Source organism: Lissotriton vulgaris, chromosome 10, assembly GCF_964263255.1.
Source record: "Lissotriton vulgaris chromosome 10, aLisVul1.2, whole genome shotgun sequence".
Taxonomy (NCBI): Eukaryota; Metazoa; Chordata; class Amphibia; order Caudata; family Salamandridae; genus Lissotriton; species Lissotriton vulgaris.
The window spans coordinates 825,526,714-825,554,154 of record NC_141698.1 but is presented as its reverse complement, the minus strand read 5'-3'; the positions used below and the strand labels follow the sequence as shown (position 1 = coordinate 825,554,154).

Here is a 27,441-nt window from a genome sequence, read left to right as displayed (position 1 = left end):
AACACATTTTAACATGTGTTCAACCCTTTTAGCAATACCTATCACTTCTTCAAGTGCAGGTTCATCCTTTAACCACACTCCTCCCTTATTTTATCGCTCACACATCTCAAAACGAATTGATCCCTTATTCTCTCTTCCACCAAACCCCCAAACTTACAACTTGATGCCAGCTTTCTTAGTGCAGTAATGTACTCCTCAACACTCTCTTCCTTACCTTGCTCTCGTAACCCGAAATAGTACCTTTCCATGATGGTACTTACTTTAGGAAGGTAATGCAAATCCAACTGCCTAACACATATTTCAAACTCATTCAACCCCCTTTGATCTGCTTGTGGAATAAGTGGAAGAGTCTCCAAAACCTCCTGGCCTTCACCACCCAAACAATGCATTAATAAGGCATGCTTTCTTTCTCCACTCAAATTCGCACCACACACCCTCGCGTAGTTCTCAAATATTTTCTTCCATTTTTTCCACCTAATCAGTGGATCCCCTGGTTCCATCAGAAAGAAAGGAGGCGCAGTTACATTCTGCATTTTGCTACCCTTATACTAAATTTTCCTCTTAACACACTTTAACCTTATTCCCCTTTATACCCTTAAACATCAATGTACTTCCTCTCTTCTCCCAAAAGGTGTGCCCATCACCGTTAACAGGCTCCAAGTTTCCTGTCCAGTTTTCACGAGTTGAGCCTGACTCTCCTTTCAAGCACTTCTTGCCACCTCTTTCAGTTAGTGTGCTTTTCTCTGTTCAACAAACTCCTCCGACTTCACTCCTCCTTCCGTTTTTTCACTCCTTTTAAGTCGACTTTTTCCTTCTTTCTTGTGCCCAACACGCCTTTCTGTCCTCCTTTTACCAGTCAATTTCGAATTTAGACTATGCCAGACGCCGAACTACCGCTTTTCCTGTTGTCCTCTCTCTCGAATTAACAGAAAAAAATTTCTCTCAAGATGGCCGCCACTATTTCTTCAAATACATTCGATCTTCTTTCTTAAGCAGATTGAGCTTGTTTTTTTTTAAACCAACTCAAAATGGCCGCCACGAAACATTTGCACTTCTTTCTTTGGTTGATCGAGCTTGTTTTTTTAGACCGACTCAAAATGGCCGCCACGCAACAATTGTACCTCTTTCTTTGGCCAATCTCGCTTGTTTTTTTTTTTTTAAAACATTTTCCCATTCAAAGATGTCAGCCAACTTTCTTCCAACAAATAGTCTTTTTTCTTTGGGAATTTACCCTCGAAAATCGACGTCACGTACAAACTCAGTTTTTTACATATTTTGCTTCATAAACCATAGAAATTGTCTACCTTTGCCGATTTTCGCCGCGTTTTCTTCTTTTTTTTGATTTTTTACCGCGTTTCCTTCGCTGTGCCACACCTATTCCTGGAAGATTTTGTTTGTCCTTCCTTCTTCCACACAGCAGCCAAGTGAGTTTTCCTCTTTTCCTTTAGCTATACACCTGTTGTTGAGGCCGACTTGCACATGTAGATTCCTCCTCAAACGTCGCCAGTGTAATAACGTAGAGTTCATCCAGGATAAGGTTAACAAGTAACATTTATTCAGCCCCAAACAACAGTCAGCTAACAACTGACAAATATGGAACTTACATATTAGATGAACACTGGTGACAGGTGGTTCCAAGCTCTAAGTTCCAGCATGGAACCAGACCACCACACAGAGACAGGTCATCACAGGAGCCAAGCAACGTTCAAGAACTATTTGACTTAAAACTTACCTTTATCTCAGAATATCCTACAAGGGGGCCCCAAGATATCTTGAATCGAGGGAACTTATTAAAATTATTCAAGGAAACAACGGGCCTAAAAGAAATGACTTCCCAGTACCTGTACTCTGTTGAATTCAGGCAAAATGTAAACAATGTGGCAATTGAAGAAACAGTCACAACTTGGACCTCAAGGGACCTGGTAGAAAGGATTTACCTCGCAAGACAACAATTCGAATTATGAGATATATCTATAATACTTGAAGCTAGGTAGGATAGGTGCACAACCGCTGTTTATTTATGTTTAAAGCAAAATTAATAGTGGTTTCAAAAAGGTAGGGTGCTGCCTACAGGTAACGTATCCGTCCAGTATACGTTTCATAAAATGTTCATAAGTGCATACATCAACAGTAAATGCATCCCTGGTATAAGGGCACTCCTTGGGTTCTTAAATACAGACTCCTCTGTTTATTATAAGTCTTCATTTATTTTCAAAAAAGTTCATATTAGATATTGCAATTCATATCATTTTCATTTTTGAGCCGTAAGACATTGATCTCAATACATCCATGATTTTTCATAATATACTCCAATGCATTAAGGGCAATGGAAGCCCTTTTTCAAGGAGATCTGCCATGCAAACAACATAAGATATAGCCAATTACTATATGATTTAACCAATTCCTATATAGTTTCCATTATCATGATTGTCTCTCAAACATAAACCTAAAGCAAAAATGCTAATTCAAGCGCAAATCACAATGACAACCTTAGTGAGTAACAGGTGAGCTTCAGGTTTGTATCGATGTGCTAATAGCGAAGCGTGTGATGGGTGAAAGACAAAGTGTTTGGAAGGTAAAAAAACGCGGTGAAACTGCACTTACGTGAATGGTGGTTATGAGGCTCAAGGGTCACTGCAGTCAAAAAGTAAAAAAAGGTAGGGGTTAGAATTTCAGAAAGTTAACTAGGTGGGCTCAACGAAACATGGGTTTCATGGCAGCTCGTGTGGCTGACTTACTGAGTTGTAATCAAGGTCTAAAGTAGATTCGGAGCACGGTGGAGCGATCAGCGGTAACGCAGTGAAAGTGATGGTGTATTTGTATTGAGAAAGGTCGTGTTAGCGTCATGAACGGATGTCAACGTTCACTATCATTGGATAGATGTTCGGTTACGTAAACAACCGACATAGAAGACGGACAAACGGTCGGTTGCCATCTTGGGAATAGAGATAGAAATGAATTGTTCGTAAATAGCTAGTATTCGGGGGATAGGGGAAGTGTACCCGATGGTGACATGTGATTGACACTAGTGAATGGTGTGAACAAAAACATAAGTGGCATAATTATGGATTTAAATACATGATAATAAGTTCATGATAATACATACAATGCAGGTCGCATTTCAAGACGTAAACATCAGTAGTCCACATGCTGTGGTTATAGAAAACAACTAAATTCAGTCCTTTCGTTAAGCCCAAAGGGCTTCATGGCTTGAAGGCGATATATCCATGATATTTCACGTTGTAACAGCATTTTTTTGTTGTCTTTTCCCTCTTGTTTTTCGATGATCTCCAGAACTAGGTATTTCAATTGTGCAATGTTATGTTTTTGTTCCATAAAGTGTGGAGCAACACTTGATTTTTCATTTCTAGTTCGAATGTATGATTTGTGCTCATTTAGTCACGTTTTAATCTTCCTTTCAGTCTTCCCGATATAGATTTTACTGCAAGGGCACTTTAGTAAATATATTAAGTTAGCAGAGTCACATGTGGCATATACGTTAAGTTTTATATTGTGGCCCTTCATTGGATGGGCGATGGTGTTTCCTTTGATTACGTTTTTGCAACTGTTGCAATTTAAACATGGTCGTGTGCCTATTGGTTTCTCCACGTATCAGTTGTTCTTTAGATAAAATTTCTTTGATATTGTTACTGCGTGTGTATGCAAAAATAGGAGGATCCATGAATAGTTTTTGAAATTCCGGTTCTGCCGTTATTATGGGCCAATGTCTCATTATGATTTTTTTGTATGCATTACTATGCGTTGAAAATTTTGACACTAGTACCATTCTGTTGTTTTTTTGTTCGGTGTTTTTTTTTAAGGTTTGTTCTCTAGTGATCAGAGCTACTCGGTTTTTAGCTTTAGTTATGATGTCTTGAGGATATCCTCTTGCACTAAATCTTTCTCTCATTTCTTTGATCCGTGTAGTAGGGTATACAACCTTTAGCACGCATCTTTTAGCACGCACTACCATTACCACGTATCTGTTACAACGCATACCATTACAACGCATAGCGCTTTGAGGCAATCTGACTTAGGGAATGGCTAGTGAATAGGTTAATTTACTATCTAATAACCTTCCCTAGTGTCCACGGGGACTGGTGTTGGAATAGTAAATTAAACTATTCACTACCCAGCACCCAAAGCACTATGCGTTGTAAAGGTATCGCGTTGTAAAAAATGCGTGGTAATGGTATGCGTGGTAAAAGTGTGCGTGCTAACATCATACATCCGTGTAGTAGCTATTTCATTGTTAGATACTATGCGTTTGGCCCGGAGCATTTGAGAAAATGGTAAATGTTGTTTTAAAGAACCCTGATGGAAGCTGGAGAAATGGAGCGTATTGTTGCGATCTGTTGCTTTACGAAAAATATCCGTTTCAAAGCCGGTAGAGGTTTTTGAAATTAGTACATCCAAGAATGTGATTCTGTGTTCATTTAGTTGCCATGTTAATTGAATACGATCATCGCAAGTGTTCAATTCAGTTAATGCTTGTTGTAAGTGTTCCTCTGTACCTTTCCATATGAAAAATAAGTCGTCTATATATCTCACATATAGTTTGAGGTTATCGGATCAGGTGGTATTGCTGTAAATGTCGTCGTATTGCATTGTGGGGCGTGCTTCCTATCCCGAGGCCTGCAAGCACTTTTCAGGCTCCATGTAGCCATAAATGTATTGACACCTTTGAAACGCTGGTCAAAAGAGATTTAATGAAATTAAATTTCAACAAAAAAATAACCAAAAACATCACTCAAAAGGACCAAGACACGCTCAAGAAAATAGCCAATAATAAAAACATCAAATGCATTAAAGCAGACAAAGGAGGAGCATTGATGATTGTCAACACCCAAATGTATCAACAAAAAATGATGGAACACATATCGGTTTCTGAAACATACATGCAATTGGAGAATAATCCAACCAACCAATTTAAAACCACCCTATGTGAAATCCTAACCAAAGCACATACCATAGGAACCATAGATGAAAGAACTCACAAATATCTACTGGTTGAATACCCCAGAAGCCCGACTATTCAAATCACCCCAAAAATACACAAATGTGTCAACGACCCTCCATTTCGATCCATTGTTTCCACCAGGGGTTCCCTGCACGAACCGATAGGAAAATTCCTTGACAAGTACCTCCAACCTCTTGTTAAACAAATGAGAAGCTACATAAAAGATACCACAGAATTCCTCATTAAATTATCTGAAGTCACCATACAGGAAGGAGAAAAGCTAATTTTGGGCACTGCTGACGTCAAAGCACTATACACATCAATTCCCCATGGAGGAGGTATTGATGCCATCAAAAAGGCCATCATGAACAGTGACATTGACAAACCAATGCAAGAATATTTAATGGAATTGATGATGTTCACATTATATCACAGCTACTTTAAATATGAAGAGGCATGGTATATGCAACTATCAGGAATGTCTATGGGAAACAGCGCTGCGCCTTCGTATGCAAATATATACATGAAAGAGTTCGTGGAAACAAACATTTACAGCAATACCACCTGGTCTGATAACCTCAAACTATATGTGAGATATATAGACGACTTATTTTTCATATGGAAAGGTACAGAGGAACACTTACAACAAGCATTAACTGAATTGAACACTTGGGATGATCGTATTCAATCAACATGGCAACTAAATGAACACAAAATCACATTCTTGGATGTACTCATTTCAAAAACCTCTACCGGCTTTGAAACGGATATTTTTCGTAAAGCAACAGATCGCAACAATACTCTCCATTTCTCCAGCTTCCATCAGGGTTCTTTAAAACAACATTTACCATTTTCTCAAATGCTCCGGGCCAAACGCATAGTATCTAACAATGAGATAGCTACTACACGGATCAAAAAAATGAGAGAAAGATTTAGTGCAAGAGGATATCCTCAAGACATCATAACTAAAGCTGAAAACCGAGTAGCTCTGATCACTAGAGAACAAACCTTAAAAAAAAACACCGAACAAAAAAAACAATAGAATGGTACTAGTGTCAAAATTTTCAACGCATAGTAATGCATACAAAAAAATCATAATGAGACATTGGCCCATAATAACGGCGGAACTGGAATTTCAACAACTATTCATGGATCCTCCTATTTTTGCATACGCACGCAGTAACAATATCAAAGACATTTTATCTAAAGAACAACCGATACGTGGAGAAACCAATAGGCACACGACCATGTTCAAATTGCAACAGTTGCAACAACGTAATCAAAGGAAACACCATCGCCCATCCAATGAAGGGCCACAATATAAAACTTAACGTAAATGCCACATGTGACTCTGCTAACCTAATATATTTACTAAAGTGCCCTTGCAGTAAAATCTATATCGGGAAGACTGAAAGGAAGATTAAAACCAGACTAAATGAGCACAAATCAAACATTCGAACTAGAAATGAAAAATCAAGTGTTGCTGTACACTTTTTGGAACAAAAACATAACATTGCGCAATTGAAATACCTAGTTCTGGAGATCATCGAAAAACAAGAGAGAAAAGACAACAACAAAATGCTGTTACAACGTGAAATATCATGGATATATCGCCTTCAAGCCATGAAGCTCTTTGGGCTTAACGAAAGGACTGAATTTAGTTGTTTTCTATAACCACAGCATGTGGACTACTGATGTTTACGTCTTGAAATGCGACCTGCATTGTATGGATTGTCATGAACTTATTATCATGTATTTAAATCCATAATTATGCCACTTATGTTTTTGTTCACACCATTCACTAGTGTCAATCACATGTCACCATCGGGTACACTTCCCCTATCCCCCGAATACTAGCTATTTACGAACAATTCATTTATATCTCGATTCCCAAGATGGCCACCGACCGTTTGTCTGTCTTCTATGTCGGTTGTTTACGTAACCGAACATCTATCCAATGATAGTGAACGTTGACATCCGTTCATGACGCTAACGCGACCTTTCTGAATACAAATACACCATCACTTTCACCTCGTTACCGCTGATCGCTCCACCGCGCTCCGAATCTACTTTAGACCTTGATTACAACTCGGTAAGTCAGCCACACGAGCTGCCATGATACCCACGTTTCGTTGAGCCCACCTAGTTAACTTTCTGAAATTCTAACCCCTACCTTTTTTACTTTTTGGCCGCAGTGACCCTTGAGCCTCATAACCACCATTCACGTAAGTGCGGTTTCACAGCGTTTTTTTACCTTCCAAACACTTCGTCTTTCACCCATCACACGCTTTGCTATCAGCACATCGATACAAACCTGAAGCTCACCTGTTACTCACAAAGGTTGTCATTGCGATTTGCGCTTGAATTAGCATTTTTGCTTAAGGTTTATGTTTGAGAGACAATCATGATAATGGAAACGATATAGGAATTGGTTAAATCATATAGTAATTGGCTATATCTTATTTTGTTTACATGGCAGATCTCCTTGAAAAAGGGCTTCCATTGCCCGAAATGCATTGGAGTATATTATGAAAAATCATGGATGCATTGAGATCAATGTCTTACGGCTCAAAAATGAAAATGATATGAATTGCAATATCTAATATGAACTTTTTTGAAAATAAATGAAGACTTATAATAAACAGAGGAGTCTGTATTTAGGAACCCAAGGAGTGCCCTTATACCAGGGATGCATTCACTGTTGATGTATATCTATAATACAACATAAATGCCTGAGGTACCCCTACCCTTTACAAATTAACACTCATGAGCAAAACAAAGGGCAGCAGAGAACAAGTCAACAAGCCTCCTGTCCACGCGGTGCCCGAGCATCCACGCCAGAGCCACTAAGAACAAGTCACCCTCAACAAACAATCGGTCCTCACCACGCACACAGAACGGACTGATCTTGGGTATCCAATGTCCTGAGCAATAAAACTACCTAACCCAGGCACAAATCCCTTAGTAACCTTACGGAATGAGATGCCCCCTCAAAATCTAACAGAGAAATCAATAGTTTCAATCTGTTCGTGGAACGTGCACGGATTTCGAGAAATGGCCCATGATCACGAAACCCTAGCATTCTTCCTACGACAAGACATAATCATGACCCAGGAGACATGTATATTACAACCCTCACCAATTCCAGGTTTTAAGGGACACCATATACATGCGGAAAGCTTCTCCAAGCATGGACACCCCCGGGGCGGATTATCGATATATATAACCCATAAATACAACTGGTGTTCAGAGGAGATAGACGTGGGCCTTAAGTGGGCCCAAGTGATCAGAATCTTCAAAACCCCGACGCAGGGGACAACACCGTGGCAAATGTTATTATTTAACGTCTACATTCATCCAGATAAAAAATCTCAAAAAGAAAAGTATGCGATTCTTGTGTCACTTATTAAGGCCATGCAAAGGACCTACCTACTGCACCTGTTGGTTATATCAGGTGATTTTGACAACGTGCTCATTGACCACAATAAAGCGAAGGTGAAGAAGCCCACTGACTGTATCAGAAAAAAGTTAGCCTCCAGTCTAACTGAACATGGATTATCAATCCTGAATGGCAACAACAAGGGGGATAGGCCGGCAGCCGTCACATATTTGAGTGGCAGGGCGCACTCAATAATTGACTATTCAATAGTAAGTGACGAGTTACTTCCCCGTATCGAATCTTTTTACATAGAACAGCGGGCAGAAAGCGACCATTTTCCACAACTAATAAGGCTGAACATTGTACCAAGTACGGCGCCAACAACGGCCTCCCTTCTGCTGCACGCTTCAAATTTCAACTTGAGGAAATTAAAATGGCGCGGAGAAGGACTGGGTAAAATTACGGACCTAGTAAAAACCCATTTGGCAAAACTTGGAACTCAAAAGGAAGAGGAACGCATACCCAACTGGGAGTAAATGATTCAGGTTTTGCAGGATAAATTCCCAGAAAGGCCAGGGACCCATAGCAAATGTAACATCAAGAAGGAGCCATGGTTTGACACGGAGTTAAGAGCTAAAAAAAGAATGGTTGCAAAGGAGGTTCGAACACTAGCAAGCCAAAAAACATAAGGGTCAGTGGTAAATAAATCCAAACTAAGGGGTGCCAGGAGTATCTACAGGAAGGCACTGAGGGGCGCTAAGTACAAATACAAAGAAACCACCTGAAACAAACTGTTAATAGCGGGCAAACACCAAAACAGCCGAGACTTCTGGGGTTTTATAAATGATTTAAATCAAGGGGTAAAACTCCAACAAGAAGCCCGGGTCGGAGCTGATACCTGGACTAGACTTGTACAAGCTTTATACAGCAAAACAGATCAAGGCCATGCAAACGGTTCATCGGCAGCTAAAGATAATTCGGAAAATTTAAAAAGAGCAAATAGCAAGGAGCACAGGGATCCTGAACATGAAAGTCTATCGAACGGGCAGAAGGAGCCAGACGACCTTACCTCCATAAAGGAATTACGTAAAATCATTTTAGGATTAAAGTCAGAGGGCGCAGCAGGCCCAAATGGCCTAGCAAATGCAATTTTTAAACATGATCCAGATCTGTGGTCAGAGACCCTAACGCCACTGTTCAATCAAATATATAGACAACCAGAGTTACCAGCATCCTGGAATGGTAGTGTTATCCATCCCATGTTTAAGCACGGCGACCACCGTAACCCCAAAAACTATAGACTGATATCATTAATAGACGTTGAAGCTAAACTCTATGCCTCCTGCCTTTTACTTTACCTACAAGCGTGGATAACAGAAACAAGGATCATGCCATTATTCCAAACAGGATTCAGGCAAGGAATGGGAACAATAACCAACCTAACTTGTCTGTCTATACTAAGGGACACTGCGGTAGCGAAAGGCACTCGTTTGTATGCCTGTTTCATAGACATTAAATCAGCCTTCGACCGGGGGAACAGAGAGCGCTTGTGGAGTAAATTAGAGACCTGGGGATTGCCACACCAACTCTTAACAGCCATCAAAGCCCTTCATCATCACACCTGGGCAAGAGTGAAATTAGGTAATGGAGGCTGCACAACTAGGAGCATTCAAACGCACCAAGGCTTAATACAAGGCTGCGTTTTAGCTCCCACCCTCTTTAATCTTTTTCTCTCTGATCTCTCAAGCGAGATCGTCTCAGTAGGTAGTCACCCTCCTTCTCTGGCAAACAAATCAATACACTTCTTACAATATGCAGACGATATAGTTTTGTTGAGTCAAACACCAATCGGCCTACAAAGGGCCATCAACAAACTAACATCGTATTTAGAACGAGAAAGCCTCAAACTAAACAAAGAAAAAAACAAAGTGGTTCGGCTCGTGGATCAGAAAAAACGAAAGTACAAATGGACGACCCAAGGGGTAATAGTGAAAGAACAAGAGTATTACAAGTACTTGGGAATAACACTAACAAAAGGTGAAAGCCAAAAGGATCACAGAACCGCATTAAAAGCAAAAGCAGAATCCTTAATCTTCGCGCACCGCTCTTTAAAAAACAAAATGGATTGTCCAAATCATAACCACTTATTAAAAGTAATGGCAGCACAAATATGCCCACCCTAACTTACGGCCTAGTTACGTGGTGTTGCCAGGAGGTTGATCTTTTAAACGCTCTACAGATAAAAATCTATAAAGCGGTTTTCAATCTGCCTAAATCCGCCTCAGCCTCCCAAGTTAGGCTAGAATTTGGCCTGCTAAACCAGATGTTCCGGAGCATGAGCAGCTTCGTGAAACTCTGTTGCAAACTTCGAGCAGCGGACTCTGATTCACTTGACTGGCTGAGTTGGGAGGAAATAAAAAAACAGGGGGAAACCAATACACCGAACACTTGGGGAAAGTACCTGAAACTCTGTGTGGAAAAGTTGGAGCTGGAACCAGCCTGGAAATCAGGGACAGATAAAGCTACCCTAAGCAAACATGCCAATGCGGCAGCAAAAAGGAAATCCTTTTTGGAGGATAAAGATCTATTGGCAAAACGTCGGCACAGCTGGACCATTATGAACTCTTTTAAAACCTTAAAACCACTTGCATATTTAGTAACACACTTCAGTGATCACCTAAAAAAAGAATTTCTAGCCTATCGGATGGGGATGCACGTGACAAAGGACCTACTACCGTCCTGGAAACAGTCTGACCAGACGGAAAAATGCCACCTCTGCGGGTATAAAATGGAATCACTTGTACACCTTTTTTTGCACATGTCCGGCCCTGATAAGTCAGAGACGACTTTTAATCAAACATATCTTCAACAAGTTAAAAATTCGTTCCTGCAGACACGCAGTTACAAGCTGGTTTGGAGGATCCTCTATAATCCTGGCTTGCCGCGCTGTCAAATTTTTGGCTATAACAAAAAAAGTCTTAGAATCAATTGAACAGGAGGATGAGCCAACTGGTGGGCCATCAGGGACCCTTTTAATCCAAAGACCTAATATGCACCGGCCCTAACAAAACAGAGACAGCGGGACACAATTGCATTTTTGTTTACTTTGTATTGTAATTTTTATCATGTAAATTTTGTAATAATTTTAATTAATTATGCAAATAAAACTTCTGATTCTGATTCTGATATAAAAAAGCAATAGTTAAAAACAGAAAAAAAATGAAAAACAGAAAAAATTGCATCACAAAAAAACACACAAAATAAAATCCAGTATGTTCTACAGATGGAGATGGGCTCTTCTAGAGGGCTTGATGCAGGTCCTGGCCACAGGCCGAAACTAAACCTCCATGCTCTGCATGGCTGAAGGCTGAGTATGGAAGTGGGGTTGCCGATTCTTGGGTGTTTGACGCTGGGCTAGTAGACAACCCTCCATCACGTGTTCAAATGAAGTGTGTGGCGGATGGTGATCCACTTGTGGGGGGTTGGATGCAGAGCCTAGTTACAGCCCAGGCGCTGTGGCTAAACCCATGTTGCATACATCCATAAGTTATACTTAGTAGGAGAGTTAGATGAATCTAATGAAAAATTAACAGAAAATCACTAAAAACTAGATTAATGTGACGTTATGTTACATAGGGTAATAAGATTTGACTTTACGATAGAAAAACGTTGGAAATTCTCTGAAGAATCAAAGGTTAAAGGGATATTAGTTATGCTGTGTAGTTTTATGTTACCTTACTTTTAAAAACTCAAGGTGATTAAATTAAAAAAACAAAGCAAAGGTCAAAGTGAGTTTATGGTTAGTTGTTGTAATAATATATATAAACTGATGATAAAAAACAAAAGAACCACTGAAGTTCACCACTTGTAGTTTGCTGAGGTAGCTATACTTCAAGCCATACACATGTTTTCATCTCACATATTACATCACTCATGACATCATTTATGATATTACTGATCACATCACAGATATCTTAGCAGGCGCAAGTCACCCAAGAAAACATAAAATTACTTTTCCTTATTAAAAGAAATAAACACTGATTTATTGTGTGTTATTTGTTGCATTGATGAATTATTCGGGTCTTTAGCCCATATAACTTACTTGAGCACGCTCAGAACTGCTCTGCCTCACTACCCTCAGAGGGAAGTGCTACAAGGGGTACTAGATTTCCAGTTTGGGAGTTTGCAGTACAATAGCTGTAGGATGCCATAAAGGAAAGAACGTAGGGCCTCATTTATGAAAAGTGACGCATCGCTGATGCTAAAACAGCGATGCGTCACTTTTCAATGCGTCCTCTTTGCGACACCAATGATGCATCATATTTACAGTATGACGCATCATTGCGCAAAGAGTTACAGATGCGTCAGTATTTCTAACGTTTCTGTATGGCGCAAAAGTGACGCATTGCTGGAGTGTGTCACAAAAGTGACGCAGCTCCAGCAATGTGTCCTTTCACATGGGGCAAGCCCCATGTGAAAGGGCCTGTTTCAGTCTTACGCCTGCTGTGAGGCAGTCGTAAGAAATTGACGCATTTGCGTCCTAGAAGTGGCGCAGTGAAATCTTATAGATTTCACTGCGTCACTTCTATTACCTTTTCTTGCGTCAGAACGCCCCCCTGCATACATTATACCAGGCGCAGGTATAATGTAGCATAGGGGTTTACAAAGTGACGCATCTACCTAGATGCGTCACTTTGTAAATATGGTGCAACAAGGCAGATTTTTTATGCTGCTGGTGCGTCACAAAAAGTGACGCACCGGCGGCGTGAAAGTGTTGCACGGCCTCATAAATGAGGCCCCCTGTTTTTTAGTATTAACTTCTAATTGCCATGGAACCCTTAAATCCAAATTTCTCGTAATCTATATTACATGATATTCAGCACCTTGGCGTCATTTTACTTTGAATCTCTGCAGAGTCCAGAACATATATTGCATCATCATCTACAGATTTCTCAGATAATGCACCAAAGATACACTGTCCTCCACTGCCCATCCGTTTTTCATTGGTTGTTCAGGTTTTTGATAACTCTTCCAACCATAATTTTGCAGCACCTTAATGAAAGTATGGAATATGTTTTCCTTGGCCTTTATCATCCATTGAAAATGTTTTTTCCACTCAAGCAGACAAACTCGCTATTCAATGAAGAATCACTTTCACTTGAAAAATAGACTGACTATTTGCTTTGCCAAGGCTTGACCTGCTTGGCGTTAGCCTTCTAATCCTTTTTATGTGCCCCTAAAGCACGTAAATGACAGACGAGTACACTCATGCTAGCAAGTACAGAAAGATCACTACAGACAGAATGGCTTCTCAGAGGAGAACACACCCTTCCAGTCCATAACCCGGCCAGCCCACCTTGACAGGCTGCCATCACATACTATTCCAAATTTACAGTATTTGTGATTTCAGAGACGAGCAAATTTAGAGCACAATTGGCAATTGCCAGAATGACTACCAGGTAGTTCTTTTCATGAAGACTTATCACTTATTGTAATTTGTAATTTTACTTTGGCATTTTCAAATGGAATTTCCATGCAAAGATCAGTGGAGCAATACGAAAAGCGAAGCAATAAATAGAATGATTATATATTAATTTCAATACAGCAGCCATAAATCTCTAACAAACAGTTCAGCAGCTGCCCACATTCTGATTGATGATGTCTGCATTAAGCCAAGTACATCTTAGAGCGCACATGACAGTTTCTTTTTAGCCACATTGCAAATAAAACTGAACATCGAGGCATGGATCTACAATGAAAGCAAAATACATCAATCAGGAGGCTTTTTGTGCGACCAAAGAAGCAATAAGATGTGCTACTTGAGAAAGTAATTTATCTTCTGCAGCCTCATTGAGTGACACGAGAAAAGAGGGACTACACCCGTGTAAATTAAACTCTACAAACAAACCTTAGTACGCGGCTATCTGTACAGCAAAGGACAGTAAAAATAGAGAGATTCCTTTTAATCTCTATCTGTGCGCGCCATTAGAAAAATCACAAGCTCATAAGAAAATTATTAAACATTTAAAACCCTGATATTTGCATAGAAGCAATCAAAGAGTGTAAGGTTGCGAGATGGCTGGAATTTGACCTATCTCAGTGACACCCATGACATCAGGGAGTCCTGATAAATACAACCTTTGAAATAGACCGAGGACCTCAATTAGACCGAAGAGGGTGGGTCAATCAGTGATTGGCCGATTTTACATTTCTCAAACAAAACCAGCTATATTGTTTCGGCAAATGTATAATCAGTGTAACTAAAGTTCTGGGTGTTATTTCCCCCAACACGTTGGGGGCCAAAGATCTTTCTTTCCACAACAGGGACCGCATTACACATGTGGGCCACTTTCCTTCATTGAGTCGGGGCAGCATTAAAAACCTGCATGAACTTTCAAAGGGAATTAGAGTTTCCCTTGCAGGCAGGTCCAGTCAGTGACAGAGGTCCGTGCCCAGCTTTTGGCCAGACGAGCAAAAGATGTAACGGGAGAAATCACTACGCCAGTATGTGCCAATTCAGAGATGACAGGAGAACAACTGGAAGACAACAAGAGTCGACTACAAGACAAGTCAGATATGTCGACAGAGAAAGAAGAAGTTCATCGCGAGGATCAGGTGAAGATGAGGAAGAAGAGAAAGTGGAAAGACTATACCACATGTCGGAGGTTCACATAGAACTGAGTGGGGAAAACAGAAAAGGAGAGACCACAACTCATACAGGCAGAAGCACAGAGGAAAAGTCGGACGTGGCAAAGATAGGAGTAGAACATGAAGCGGAGTTTGTACTGGACAGTGGTGCAACATGCAATGTCATGTGCGCATCAGAATACGAGAAAATGGAATCAAAGCCGACACTGAGAGCGTCCAAGGTGAAGATCTTCACCTGGGGGTCAAAGAAAGAGATAACAAACTTGGGAAAGTTCACAAGGGAACTGAAATACAAAGACAAAAAGAACAAAGAAGACATACATGTGCTGAAAGGCGATGTTCCAGTACCATGCCTGCTAAGCAACAACACTGCCCAAACAATGGGTCTCATAACTATGACATATGACAAAAAAGAAAATGAACAACGCACCGAAAGAAAGCAAAGAGAAGAAACAGGGACCAGAGAAAGAGGAAGGGCACAAAAAAGAACAACTGAAAGACCAGACAAAACAAAGGGCGGCCGTAGAAAGAGAGGAGCCAACAGAGATAGCGCCAGCTGGCCCAGTACATCGGACACATGACAAGGAGCTAGAAGTGGAAAGATTGAGGCTGGCACGCAGAGAGCAGAAGGAGGACAACAAACAAACAAAAGAAAAAAACGATGGCAGAGAACAGCGACCAAAAAGGAATGCAGGGAGACAGAGAGACTAAGCGATAAAACATAGGAGTTAGAAAGTAGAGAGACGAGTCAATCACGACACCTGGACACACACACACTCTCTCTCTCTCTCTCTCTCTCTCTCTCTCTCTCTCTCTCTCTCTCGCACTCTCTCTCTCTCCCTCTCTCTCTCTCTCTCTCTTCTCACCACAGCAAAGAACGGTACCATGAACAGATTGTTTGCAACAAAGGGGGAGATGTCGTGACCTGACAGATAAGGGCTGGAGGACACTAGGACCCTGTGGGTCATGAGGAAGGTGACCAGGTCACCGGACACCACATCCGGTTAGGGGACAGGAAGGGGATCAGACATGCTTGTAACCAGCTACGAATATATATAAAAGGTAATTTTCTATGGGTAGGAAAGTTTTACTATATATAATACCAAATATATGTACTGTGACGATATATATATATATATATCTTCAAAGTATGTAGATCTGGAGTTAATAGTACATTTTTACTTACCTATTTGCACTTATCTTCTCGATATTCTTGTCTTTGACATTTTTGACATGATATTATGTCCACAAGATGTTTGTATTTCCGAACGTAAGGGAAACGTATTGCTTTCAATTGTTGGAGATGGAGTTTGGGTAAAGAGAGCTAGCTTTCTCTACACTAAATATGTCCTTTAATTGGCAAGAACGAAGATACCTTCTGGTTAGATCAGGGGACTGAAAATTGTTTTTGGTTAATGAAATGACAGGTGTTAAAACTGCTGTACTGGTTGGCAAAGGGTGCACTGTTTACTCTTATGAGGCAGTCCTCTGTGGTTTCATTGTGGACACACAAGCTTACCATGAAAGCAGGGTGATTTTTGGTTGCTGACAAAGTCCTAACAATTCTCTATCAGCTCGAGGGCTGTAATGAGTGTTGGTGTATTGTGTGCCGTGGGTGGAGGTAATAATATTTGTAGAGCTGTCTTTGAAGCTGACTATTGTAAAGATGTAATCATTGCAGTAAGATAGCAACAGTCAGAATCAAGCTTTGTACTTACCTTCTGGCTGACATACCCAATCTATTTGATTTTTAAATGTTGTGGTTTATCTTTAGATGTAACTGTTTGGGTCTGATCTAAATGTATATTTTTGATATGCGGTTAAAACACAAGTCGCTATGCCAGAACTGAATATTCTGGCTGGCCTCTTTACTTACAAACTCAAACACCTATTATTATCTGCAAAGCAGTGATGGCGTTATTGCTGCATTCAGGGTCCTGTGTTTCCAGCTTTTCCTATTCTTTATTTGCTCCTTGTTGGGGCTTTGCTGTAGGGCAAATCCTGTGCCTTGTAAGCCTTTCAGTTATTATTGCTCCCATTTTCAGAATACATATCTGCCTTCCTCCTAACACCCAATAGGAAATAGCAGTCTTCAGATGACTAGCTTATATCCCTTCCAACTTTCTAGTTTGTGGACTCCAGTGATGACTAATTGTAAGTAAGGGCCCTCCAAACGAGCTTGCTTTTTCAATCCAGACTGACTCTTCCTTACTGAACTTCAAAAGGGTGCTTTTCCTTTTTTATTAAGATGTTTTCATCGTATTAACAAGATACAAACACATTGCCATCAGTTGACCCATACAGCAGGAGATATCATGCTTGCAGTACAGTAATATTTATAAGTCAGATCTGGATCCAACAGTAAGTAAGTAAGCTGTGAGAAGACTCCAAATGTCTCTAGGATGTGAGGGCAGAGGCAGTTCCTCGGCAAATAGTTCCAGCTGTTCTTTGCAATATCACTGAGCCACTGTTTGGGCATTGGTGGCGATTGTTTCACCCAGTGCATGGCCCCCCTTTGTTTTGCCAACAGTAATGCCACTGCTCCGTTACGTTGAGCCGGTTGTAGCTTTTTGAGTAGACCGAGTAAGCACATCTGGGGGGTGCAGTCCACAGGTTCCCTCACCATGGTCGACAAGTCTTTCACCACCTGTGCCCAATACGGCTGGGTAGGAGCGCACAACCAAGCTAAATGTAGACAGTCTGCTTCTATTACCTTACATCTCATGCAGGTTGCATCTCCTCTCAAACCATATTGAAACAGTCTAACAGGCATGTGGTTCCTGTGCTGTAAGCACTTTGAAATGGATAATTCACTGGTTACAATTTGGCGTAAGCATGCCTGTCAGTTTACAAATAAAACCCCAATCCTCTGGAGTCAATGGAGTGTCAAGAATAGTATTCCATTTGTCAAGTGCTATGGTTTGGGTTAACGACCTATTGCTTTGAGCCGCATTGTAAAACCTTGTAATAAAGTTCTTGCGGGGAAAGAAGGATATAACTCTCTCATGGCCGCTCTTAGACAATAGTATATGAAGGTGCAGCAGAGATGTCTGGCATTGTTTGTGTTGTATGTCTGCTAAGCCAACAAACTTTCCTCCCGGATATGCATCCCCCATTGTCTTCAGACCTAACCTATCAAGCATGGCTAGTGCTCCAGCCTAGTGTGCGATCCAAAAGGCTAGGTGAAACCGCAGGAGGAGCACTGGTTCATATAAAGGGAGTTTTTATGCTTGCACACCCTATGCTCTCCAAGCTATAGTGGTGAAGTACATGGTGTTTATTTCCAATCTAGTGACATCTAGGAAACTGTGCAGCAACACAGCACTTAGTGGAATGGGATGTGCATCATCTGGCTCAACAGACAAGTGTGGTGTATGGGTTTGTGGATTATACCAATTGTACGTGACTGGGCCTGGGTACACAAATAATATAAGCAAAAATCTGTTGCGCTGAAACCCCCCAGGGAATAGAGGAGTGTCAGTGTGTGCCAACCAATCCTAGGCTGCTTCCCGACCCATGCTAGTGTTATTATGTGTAATCGAATGGTTTTGAAGAAGTAATGCATACACTTATTATTGTAACAGTATATTATTGAAAAGGTACAGAAGTTTGGGGAGCACTATCATCTTCATAACCGCTACCCTATCTGCCAGCGACAGGGGCATTCTTGGCCATCTAGCAGTTTGTTCCTCCACTTTCTATACCACTCTCACCCGATCTGGGTTTCTATGAATCCAGATCCCCAAATACTTAAGAGGATCCATGCTCCATTCTAGGGGAAATTCCAGGTATTTCCACTACAGCAGGCAAAACGTTTCAGACTAGGGGATTTATTAAAGTGAACAAAGAGAAAATAAACATTGCGGAAAACCAAACTGGAAAACAGAAAAGTGAAGACGTCAGCCATGGTGAATGAAACCATAGCTATGGATGCCTAACTGTTTGAAGTCCAAAATCCAAAATACTACTCCTATCAGAAAGATGAATGTGTCCAGAAATAGTCCACAGAGTGAATGTGTTACATATACTGGAGGAAATGCGGTGTGAGGTTTCTTGCTTGCTATTGTGGAGGTCTTGCCATGTGCACCTCCTGGAAATTTACGTGGAGGTCCCTGATTGGCAGTGAGGGGGAATCATCAGCTGCGGGGACAGGGATGTCTGCAGGTGTGTCTTCTTCTGGAAGGGCCTCCCTTCCTGTGGCTGCCACACATGTTGATGGGCCTGATGTTGTTGGAGCACAGGAAGAGGTTGATGGTGCTGGAAAAGCCTTGCACAGGTGTGTGTGAATGTCCTCCTGCATCCCAATAAGGCATGACATGTTGGAGTTATGGGCCTGCATCACAAGAAACATGTCCCTCTGCAGGTTCTACATCTCCCAGATTTCAGTGAGTACCTGGCTCATCATGCCTTGGGACTCCTGTGAGTTTCACTCTGCCGGCCCACAGTTACCCTCCCACTACCCCTACCACCACAAGTCTCTGCACTTATGGTTCCCTCTCCGACTCGATACTGGCTCCTCTCTGATGGGCATGGTAATTGTCAGATCAGGATGCAGGACAAGGGGCACACAATGGTTGAAACTGTGCTAAGAACATAGGTGGTGGGGTCTGAGGTTGGCTGAGATGTTGTAGCCAGATGGGGTGGGAGATGTTCTTGTGGGCTAAGTGAGACTTACTGTTGCTGTCTGCCTAGGCTGATCAGAAGGATCAGAACCTTCATCCATGTCCAGATCTCCAGGAATGTTGTCATCACAGAGGGCTTGATCCTGGAATAGAGTGAGTGTCTCTTCTGTGGCCAGGCTCTGGGCAGGTGCTCTGCCAGATCAACCTGTTGTTAAATAGAAAACATTGTTATTGGTGGAAGTGGAATATCTAGATCCAAATGTTTTGTGACACAGTAAGTAGAAACCTAGGTAAAACAAAAGAAAGGAAAAATAATATAGTGATATCTTTCAGTGGTATTGAACTTAACAAGACATTTGAAGACATTACATACATGTGCATGAATAAGGCAGCTCAATTGATGTCCGGAGATGTTGCATTTTGGATTGTGAAATAAACATGACATCTCCCAAACATTTAGGCCCAGAAAGTGGAGAGGTAACGTGAGTATTTGACCATTCAAGGGCCTAGCTGTGTACAAAACAGGCGATCACACAACTTGGTTATATATTTAGCATTAATCATCAAGTAATCAGTGCAGAGTCAATGGGTCACCTGCCTCTTCAAATCAGCTGAGTTACTTCCATGCCTTACAAATATTTGGCCTACACACTTGGTACTGTGTCACTCATTTTTATTTAAAGTCTTTTATTGGTTTTCAACCCAAACAACATCCCCTCATACAAGGCCTATCAACAATAAGGGCAAATTATGGGATACAGTGCTTACAGGCATTGTTCACAGGTAGGCGTGTGTTTATATCTATACCAACATCCGAATAAGCGCCTCAGCCTCCCCCTCATGGCCTAATACTAAAACCGCAACCTGCATCCCAAACCCCAACCAATATTATGTGGAGCCCATCATGAAGGTCCTGCCGGTTTAGGCCTCTTCCACCCCTCTCCTGCCTAACCCCCACCACTGGTGTGCTCTACATACTTTAAACCAGAATGTCCAGTCAACAGCAACAGGTTAGGATGCGCCAATATCTCAATGCGTGTGGGCTGCTCCTCAACTCCCTCCATGCCCAAGCCCACCTCCACTTTCAGGTAGCCACCCAAAGCCTGGCTATAGTCAGTGTACCTCAGCCTGTTCTTGAGGAACCCCCAAGGAGTCAGAGTCCGATTCCGGCTCCGGCAGTTTCAACAGTGCCACCAGAGCTTCCCATGCTTGTGCAGTTTCCATCACCTTTTCATTATTCGTTCTTCTTGCCTGCGGGAGCCGGACCGTACTCTCACTAGCCGCCCAGCTCATAAATTCAGTTTTCCATTGCTCTATACTAGGGCCCCGTGTGGATTTCCATTTTCTCGTTAGTTCCCGTTTGGTCAACAGTAGCCCCAGATCAATGAATTTGCTTGCTACCTTGGTTGGCTCTGTGTGAGGGTACCAGTGCAGTATGCATGTTCCCATAATGGTAACCATGAAGAAAATGGGGAAACCCATAAGGCATGGACCCGGGTATATATTGATATAAAAAACAATGGTCCTGAACCTATAGATTATAATGATTAACTTAATCAATTATTGATCAATACTTTATGTGGAGCAACCCTACACAGTATGCTCTATAATACTCAAATTACTTAGTATAATGAGATAAACCTACACCACGGTTAAAGAAAAATACTTTTTGTTTTTATTTTTAACTTCTTTTCTCATTTCGTTAGTAGTTAATTTTTTACACAATATATCATTTCAAAATTAGATAAAAACAAGATGGTTGCCCGAAGAAGGGCGTGCAAAGAAAAGGCGTGATCAGAAATGTGAAACAAGTGAACAGAAAGGAAATTCACAGTAGTGGAAGGAAATTATTCACATTATTTAACAAACAATATCGGACATATACTTTGCCGTATTGAGTACCTGGCCAAAACCTTTTTTAAGCGTTATTACAATCAAAGCATTATTACACACAAGCATATGTAGGGCAACATGCGGAGTCCACGTTAAACTATTTATTTATCTGTCCTGGGGTTGGGTACGCCCAATGTATGATATAGAAATGGATAAGTTGGAATCTAGCATTCCGCGTACCCTTCCACACCCTTTCCACCAATTTAGACCAAGTCCATTCAGGAATGTCTTCGCCCAGATCTACCTCCCATTTTTCTCGCAACCGAGTCAGTGGCTGAAGCCCCTCCCTCACCATTCGCCGATACAGGCAAGTTACTGCCTTTATCGTCCCTGCGGCCATTACTACATATTGGCATGTCGGGATGTCTGTGGTTCTAGCAGCCCTTCCCCCCAGTGTTCCTGAATCGCTGCCACCAGGGCGGCATGCAGCAAGAAATCCCCCCCTGGGCAATCCGTATCTATCCTGCAGTGCCTGGTAAGGCAAGAGTGCACCCCCCTTGTACAAATCTCCAATCATCTGCAACCCCAGGTTTTCCCACTCTGCCAATGCAGACCAGTCCCCACCATGTCAAAGGTCGTACACATTCCAAGAGGTATCTCCGGTGCGTACGGGCGAGTCCCGCCTACCCTACGTCTACTTCAATTCCAGCATGCCCTTAGCACTTTCTCTTCAGAAGTCAACGAGTCAACGCGCAGCCGCTGGCCCAGAACCACAAAGGACAGCACATGCCCTGGAAACTAAGTATGGGCGAATTTTGCGAATTCGCGGTTCGCAAATTTGCGGATTTGTGAATTCGCGATCTGCAAAATTTGCGAATTTGTGCGAATTTGCAGATTTTTTTGCGTGTTCGCGGGGCAATTTGCGTGTTCGCGGGGTGATTTGCGTGTTCACGGGGCGCTTTGCGTGTTCGCAGTTTTTTTTTGTGCGAGACTGCTCGTTGTTGTGCCCTTCTGCTCTCTGCCCCACTCGTTTGTGTGCCATTCTACCCTCTGCCCCACTCGTTTTTGTGCCCTTCTGCCCTCTGCCCCATTCGTGTTTGTGCCATTCTGCCCTCTGCCCCACTCGTTTTTGTGCCCTTCTGCCCTCTGCCCACTCGTTTTTGTGCCCTTCTGCCCTCTGCCCCTCTCCTGTTTTATTTTAGAATGGCGCCGGCAAGCTGCCGGCGCCATTCTAAAATAGTTACTAAGTTCGCTTCATCAGGAAGCACTAATAGATAAAATAAAGCAGGTGCTCGAATTCAGTTAAACTCGAGCACCTGCTTCTATTAGTGCTTCCTGTTGAAGCTAACTTAGTAACTATTTTAGAATGGCGCTGGCAGCTTGCCGAGCCATTCTAAAATAGTTATAAACTTGAAGCTTGAACTTTTGCCCCCCGGATCCGTTCCGCTCGCGGATTTTCGGATTTTCGGCAAATTCGCGGGAATTTGCAGATTGCAAATTTGCTGAAAATCCGCAAAATCTGCGAGAGGGACGGATTTTCAACCCATGCTTACTGGAAACTAACGATACTCTGGACCATCTGGTCCGCTACACTCTCGAGCAACTGCCTGCGTATGCCACTGTAGCTGAGCAGACAGTAGTACAGTTCAAAGTCTGGGGCAGCCCATCCCCCCTCCGCTCTAGGTCTCATCATTGTGGTCAGGGCCACCCGCCTCCTACCGCTCTTCCACAAAAATCCTCCTACCATAGTTCTGAGCGTCTTGAACACCCAGTCCGGAATCCAGATTGGCAGCCTCCGGAAGTAGTAAAGGAGTCGAGGTAGCGCCACCATTTTCAGAAGCGTCACCCTTCCTGCTACTGAGAGTGGCAGAGTACTCCAAAACATGCTTCCCCTGACCCCTCTCACTGCTCTATTCACATTGCCCTCCAGTAGATCTACTTGCTTGTGATAAATGTTAGTTCCCGAATACGGCAGGCAGCAAGGTTCTCATCTTATTCCATTTAAGTTGTCGGGGATTCCCATTGCTCGATGCGCCGGGAACAGGCTAGTCTTCTCCCAATTCACACATAGACCCGATGCCGCACCAAACCCCAGCAGCAGCAACGTCCCCCCTGCCAACTCAGCGCCAGGGACCGCCAAGAACATCAGCAGGCCATCTGCGTAGAGCGATATATAATACATGTCACGACGCACCTCCAGCCCAGTATAGTGTCTCCCCGACCTAGTTTGCACCACCAGGGGTTCAATCGCCAGTGCGAACAATAGTAGAGAAAGCGGGCAACCCTGCCGTGTTCCTCATCCCACTGTGCAGGAAGCTGACCCCTGTCTGCACCTGAGCAGCCACCGATGTATACCGTATTTGAGTCTACCTCACGAAGTCCTCCCCCAGTCCCATCCTGCGCATAGTCTGATAGAGAAATGGCCATTCCAGGCTATCAAACGCCTTCTCTATGTCCACTGAAAGAATCAGAGCAGACAGTACCAAGTCCTGGCAGGTCTCTAGAATACGTAGTAGCTGTCTCACATTAAGAGCCGTATTACGCTTAGGTAGAAACTGGATTGATATCGGTGTATCAGCTGCGACATATATGGGAGTAGGCGCGATGCCAATATCCTGCTTAAGATTTTGTAGTCAGTCGTTAACATTGACAGCGGGCGATACGCCTTCATATCCGTAGTTTTCCTACCAGGTTTCAGGAGAGGGATAATATTAGCCTCCCTGGTGTTCTTGGGCAACCTTCCTACTTTGTAAGCCTCCCGATAAAGCAATTGCAACCATGCAGCCAAGAAATCCACATATTTGGAGTAAAATTCTATAGGGAGGCCGTCGACCCCAGGTGTTTTGTTGCGAGACATATGCTTAATCGCACTCCTAATCTCGCGTATCATAATCTCACTGCCCAGCAGATCCCCCTGCTCCTTGCTCAGACTTGGTAGAGCCACCTCCTCCAAACATCCCCGTATATCATCAGGGCCCTGAGACAGTTGGCTACTGTAGAGCCCAGTGTAATACTCCAGGAATAGGCCGTTTATCACTGTTTGCTTGTGTATCACCTCTACTGATGGGGCTACCAGGCTCAGGATTGGCGTACCCCGAGGGGTCGTATCAGCCAACCAACCCAGCAGCGCACTCGATTTGTCCCCCTCAGCATGCATCCTTGCCCTGTAATTCTTATAGTCAAAGGAGCGCAGTCTCTCCGCCTGAACTGCCACTGCCTCTCTAGCCTCCGAGACCTTGGTCTGCGCCCCTGGATTCCCCGGCTGGGCCCTCTATTCGCCCTGCAACTGGCCTTCCGCCGTCGCCAAGTCAGTCAAAAGCATTTTCCGTACTCCTGCCACTTTACTAATACAGATCCCACTAATCACAACCTTAAATGCATCCCATGCGAGCGCCAATGAAGTCGCAGTCCCCTCATTCTCCTCGAAGTATTGTTCAATACTCATCCTCAGTTCCTCCCCAAAGACCGGATCTTCCAAAGCTTCCGATCTGAGCCGCAAGGTCGGTATGACCGCCCCCTCCTGACTCCATCTTATGCGCACAAGCAACAGGTTATGGTCCGACAGCGTTCTCGCTACCTATCACCTTAGAGCGAACCGCAGGGTTGCATATTATTGCATCTAATCGCACATGCAAATCGTAAAGGCCTAAGTAAAAAGAGTAATCCCTCTCTTCCAGATGCTGGGCACGCCACGTGTCAATTAGACCCCAGTTGGTTTGCCAGGTGCTTCTCGCCTTGAAAATCCTACGCACCGAGGTCCCAGATAGCGGGGGTGAGATCGATCTTGCTCCACATCTGTTATTGAGTTAAAGTCTCCCCCAATATTTTTGCAATAGTTAAATATGGCGCTAGGCTCCCCGACAATCTCTCCAAGAAGGAAGGTTGGTCTACGTTAGGGGCATATACACTACATGAAGCTACATCTACTCCATTGAGCCGTCTCATCACCGCTACAAATCTCCCCTCCGGGTCAACCAAGTGCTATGTTGGCTGAAAAGGGACCCCAGCTCTAACCTATACCAAGGCGCCCCTGGCAAATGTAGAGTTGGTCAGGTAGAACAATTGCCCCCTCCACCTCTCTTTTAGTGCCGCCCCCTCAGTTAGGTTAAGATGTGTTTCCTGAAGGAAAGCTATATGCGCCTTGCGCCGTACCAGGTAGGCATGCACCTTGTGTTGCCTCTGCATCGTATGGAGTCTCGCACATTCCAGGTAATACATTTCAAATCATGCAGTGTACCCATTAGTCAAACCTTTCCTCCTTCGCACCCACCCCATGTCTAAGAGCACACCGGTGTCATCAACTTCTCAAACCTCCCTCCCCAGCCCACTCCTAACCCCCCCAGAACAGGCGCTACAACATTAGGACCCATCCAAACTATTACTCTAACACCGCCCCCTCAGTTAGGTTAAGATGTGTTTCCTGAAGGAAAGCTATATGCGCCTTGCGCCGTACCAGGTAGGCATGCACCTTGTGTCGCCTCTGCATCGTATGGAGTCTCGCACATTCCAGGTAATACATTTCAAATCATGCAGTGTACCCATTAGTCAAACCTTTCCTCCTTCGCACCCACCCCATGTCTAAGAGCACACCGGTGTCATCAACTTCTCAAACCTCCCTCCCCAGCCCACTCCTAACCCCCCCAGAACAGGCGCTACAACATTAGGACCCATCCAAACTATTACTCTAACACACCCAACAAGCTCCTAATGAGCTAACCCACTCAAACTTACAGGAGGTAAGCCCTAGGCTTCAGAGAATCAGACAACCAATCAACCAGCATTCCGTGCTCAACCCAGATATCACTGGGCAAGCCCCTTCCGGGGTCATGTATTTACAAGGCCTTTTCCACCTAGTTTCTACAGCCCCCCCATCTCCATATCTCAGGATAGGCAGTTACCGTCCAACCAAGTCCGCGGCAAGCCACCCCCTCCCAGGCCCTCCCCACCCGTTGTTCAATTCAGGGTCAGCCAATGTCTATGTCACACATCAACGATCTCGTCCACTGTGCCTGCAGTCACATGGGGTAGCTTCTGGCTTCTGACCTCCAATTGTTCATCGTCCTCTTCCAAGGACCCTCCATCTGACTCCATCCCTTCCGGGTGAGGTCCCTTCCCATCCTGCAAGATAGCCGTGACAGCCTGCAAAGCGGCTGTGCGCTCCTTCTCTGTTTGTGTCATCGTCGGCCTCTGGGCCGCCGGTTGGCGACGCCGGTTGCACCTCAGTATTCGTGGTTGCGGTCTCATCTCATCCATGGGGACACCACTCCCCGCTTCTCCAATCCCTGCTTTATACATCTCCAACCAGTCCCAGGCCACCTCCGGACTTTCATGAAATAAATACTTGCCACCCACCATTATCTTGAGCCACTCCGGAAACATCAGACAGTATTGAATACCCTCATCCCGCAGTGCCCTCTTGACTGCAACAAACGAGACTCTGCGGCAGTGGACCTCAAGTGTGTAATCCGGGAACAATGTGACCTTGCTGTTGTCCACTGTGTATGGACCTGCCTTTCTGGCCTAGTTTAACAGTAGATCCCTGTCCTTGTAATGAAGTAGCCTGGCCACCACTGGCCTTGGTGGTCTCCTAGGGGCCAACGGCTTGGCAGGCACTCTGTGAGCCTTCTCTAAAGTGAAAAAGGATGTCAGTCCTGCTGGTGCGGGGGTTGTCTTTAGCCAGGTTTCCAGATATTCTACAATGTCGCGACCTTCCACTCCTTCTGGCAGTCCCACCACTCGGAGGTTGTTTCTTCGATTCCTCCCTTCCGTGTCCTCCTCTCGCTTCTCCAGGGTCCGCAGCCTATGTTAAAAATCCGCCATCTGCACTGTCATAGACTTCTGGGTCGGTTCCAGGACTGCTATGGCCCCTTCCGTCTGTTTCACCCTATCGGTCAACTTGATGTGGTCTGCCCGAAGCAGTCCGAGCCCTTGCGCCACATGACCAATGTCCTTTTGCAAGGCCTCCCTAGTGTCCCTAATTGCTTGCAGTATTTGAATAA

At 43.5% G+C, this 27,441-nt stretch overlaps 1 pseudogene; it reads left to right on the top strand.

Annotated features, from left to right (window-relative positions):
- The first annotated feature begins 7,942 nt into the window (after positions 1-7,942).
- On the top strand, positions 7,943-9,495 carry LOC147688841 (uncharacterized; annotated as a pseudogene).
- Positions 9,496-27,441: the final 17,946 nt, after the last annotated feature.